The sequence below is a fragment of the Dendrobates tinctorius genome, unplaced genomic scaffold, assembly GCF_039654945.1.
Source record: "Dendrobates tinctorius isolate UK_male_01 unplaced genomic scaffold, ASM3965494v1 ptg000103l, whole genome shotgun sequence".
Classification (NCBI taxonomy): domain Eukaryota; kingdom Metazoa; phylum Chordata; class Amphibia; order Anura; family Dendrobatidae; genus Dendrobates; species Dendrobates tinctorius.
Genome location: NW_027361771.1, coordinates 19,192,845 through 19,196,567, shown reverse-complemented (window position 1 = coordinate 19,196,567; position 3,723 = coordinate 19,192,845).

Sequence of the window (3,723 nt, the reverse complement as noted above, 5' to 3'; positions counted from 1 at the left end):
GGTAAACCAGCAAGCACCTTTAACTCTGGAGAATAGATCAGAAATCAGGGGTAACGGATACTGATATTTAACAGTAATTTTGTTGAGGGCACGATAGTCAATACAAGGCCTTAATGAACCATCCTTTTTAGCCATGAAAAAAACCCCCAGCACCTAAGGGTGAAGAGGATGGTCTAATATGACCCTTCTCCAATGCCTCCTTAATATAGGATCTCATAGCCTCGTGCTCGGGTACAGATAAATTGAAAAGCCGACCCTTGGGGAATTTACACCCCGGGTTCAGCTCAATTGCACAGTCATAACTCCTATGAGGAGGCAAAGACGCAGACTCATTCTCACTAAATACATCATAAAAGTCAGCCAAATAGTCAGGAACATCATGCGACTTGGGAGAGGTGGAGAAAACAGGAGCATCACTAAGGGCACACCGACAACCCCAACTCACCACAGACAAAGATTTCCAATCCAGAACTGGATTATGGATTTGCAACCAGGGAAACCCCAGAACAATGGTATCATGCAAATTATGCAGCACCAAAAATCTGCAATTTTCTTGATGGTCCGGGGCGACCCGCATTACCACCTGGGTCCAAAACTGAGGTTTATTCTTCGCCAAAGGAGTAGCATCAATACCCCTCAAAGGGATAGGCGTCCGCAGAGGTGTCATAGGAAATCCACAACGTTTAGCAAAATCCAAGTCCATCAGGTTAAGAGCTGCTCCTGAATCCACAAAAGCCTTAGCGGAAAATGTGGACAGGGAGCAGATCAGAGTAATTGCCAGAAGAAACTTAGGTTGAACACCACCCACAGAAAACGTGTGTGCACAACGTTTCTCTCGTTTAGGGCAGACAGAAATAATATGCGAGGCATCTCCACAAAAAAAACACAGCTTATTATGCCTTCTGAACTCCTGACGTTGTGCCCTAGACAAAACTCTATCACATTGCATAGGTTCAGACATTTGTTCAACAGGTGGCAACATCTCTCGTGTAGTCTTGCGTTCACGTAAACGCCGATCCACCTGAATGGCTAATGACATAGAATCGTCAAGACCAGAGGGAACAGGAAATCCCACCATAGTATCTTTTACAGTTTCTGACAAACTCTTCCGAAAGAGGGCTGCCAAGGCACCATCATTCCAGGTAGTAAGGACCGCCCACTTTCGGAATTTTTGACAGTACAACTCTGCCGAATCCCGACCCTGGCTTAATGCCAACAGGGTCTTTTCAGCCTGATCAATAGCATTAGGTTCATCATACAACAACCCCAAGGCTTGAAAATATGCGTTCACATTATTCAGAATAGGATCATCAGGTTTCAAAGAAAACGCCCAATCCTGGGGATCGCCGCGCAGCAAAGAGATGACAATTTTAACCTGCTGCGCGGAGTTCCCCAACGAGTTAGGCTTCAAGGCAAAAAATAATTTACAATTATTCTTGAAATTCAAGAATTTAGACTGATCCCCAAAAAACACATCAGGAGTGGGAATCTTTGGTTCAGCCACATGTGAATGAGCAAGATAGGTGGAAGTTCCCCGCAGTTCAGCAGCGAGCTGCTCCACACGATCAGACAATTGCTTCATCTCCATTGAGAGAAAAATTCCCCCTACGGCCTCAGAGATATAGAGGAAAAAAATATGCACACAAAAAAAAAAATTCTGACACTTTTTTTTTTTTTTTTTTTTTTTACAATTCTCTCCTGCTATTGAGTACCCTAGGATCTGCGGTATGGCTGGTGATTCTGTTATGATGAGTCACCGAAGGACGAAAAAACAAAATACCAGCTAAGTCCAGAAAAACCAGAGAGGTTGGCAGCTATCGGATTGCAGACCCCTAGACCTATCCACAACAACTAGCAGTAGCCGTGGGGGGTTCCTACGGTGCCCTAGACCCCTCGATCACAGCCGGAGAACTAGATAGCCAAAAGACAGAAAGGGGAAAAACTAAACTGCCCCAGAGCAGACCCCAAAGCAATAGGCAGCCCCCAACATATAGTGACGGTGAAGCAAGATGAAAACACCAACACAGACAGAAAGATAGGTTGAGCAAACGATGGGGCCCAAACTAACTACATAGGACAGGACACGAAAGCTGCTGTCTGCCATCCGCAAAAACCCTATCAAAATGAGCCAACCGACTGACAGGAAAAACAGGCCCTGAAGTCGCTAGGCTTCAAAAAACTGCATCAGCACTCAGGTATATTCTGAAGACAGAGCAAAAGATCAACAGATCAGAGACAAAAATGGAATTCAGCTCACCCCCGGCCGGGGATGGCAGAACTCCCAAAAAAAAAGGCAAAACAAAAACAAAACTGAAGAGTACAAAGCAGAGCAGGATAACTTAGCTTTGAGATGCAGGAATCAGACTGGTCTCCAAGAATCCAGCAGGAAAATCACCAGCCAGGAAGAAGGGCGTTGGCAGCCTTATATCCAGTCCTCAATTCCAGCCACCCAGTCATCATCCAGCTGCCCAGGTGTTTGATAATCAGCCTCACAACCTTCCTTCACCAGAGGAGGGAGTTCATCAGACCTCAATGGTGAAGGGAAAAATGAACTCACAACAGGTTTAGCTATGGAGCCTGCCAAACTGGAGTTGGTGTTGAACTGGCAGGAGCCTCACTCTCTTAAAGCGGTGCAGCGCTTCATGGGATTCATCAATGACTACCGCCAGTTCATCCCTCACTTCTCCACCTTAGCAGCTCCAAAAGGGAGCTATCCTAGGCAGTGGTCTGAGGAGGTCTCCAAGGCTTTTCCCTCCCAAAAAGTCCCATTTCACTAGGACGCCAGTTCTGCATTGGCCTGATGTGGATAAGCCCTTCATTCTGGAGGCAAATGCTTCTTCCGTTGGTGCTAGAGCAGTTCTGTATCAAAAGGATGCTCAAGGCCGTAAACATCCTTGCTTTTTCTTCTCCAAGACCTTCTCACCAGTGAAGAGGAATTATTCTATAGGGGACAGGGTGTTGCTGGCCATGAAATTGGCCTTCTCGGAGTGGAGACATCTCCTGGAGGGAGCTCGGCATCCATTTAAGGTCTTCACGGACCATAAAAATCTACTGTATCTGCAAACTGCCCAACGGCTGAATTTTCGCCAGGCCAGGTGGTCCTTATTCTTCTCCTGGTTTAATTTTACCATCCATTTTTTGTCAGGGGAGAAGAATTTACATGCCGATGCCCATGTCCCGCTCTGAAGTCTCATCCGAGGATGAGGACAAGCCACGTCTAATAGTCTCTTAAGAGAGTTCAGAGAAAAGTAACCACAATTGTGACCAGTCTGCAAACCATGTCCTATGAAGAACAGTTACAGGATTTGGGAATTTTTAGCTAGCAAAAAAGAAGACTGAGAGAAGACTTTATAGCTGTCTACAAATATCTCAAGGGTTGTCACACTGTAGAAGGATCATCTTTATTCTCATTTTTGCACAAGGAAAGACTAGAAGCAATGGGATGAAACTGAATGGGAGGAGACACAGATTAGATATTAGAAAAATTTTTTTGACAGTTAGGGTGATCAATGAGTGGAACAGGCTACCACGAGTTCTTCCATGGAAGTCTTCAAACAGAGGCTGGACAGACATCTGTCTGGGATGATTTACTGAATCCTGCTTTGAGCAGGGGGTTGGACCAGATGACCCAGGAGGTCCCTTCCAACTCTACCATTCTATGAATCTATGAGTCTCGTCCTCCGACCCTAGGGTGGTGGACTGACAGTGGAGGCGCTTGACATC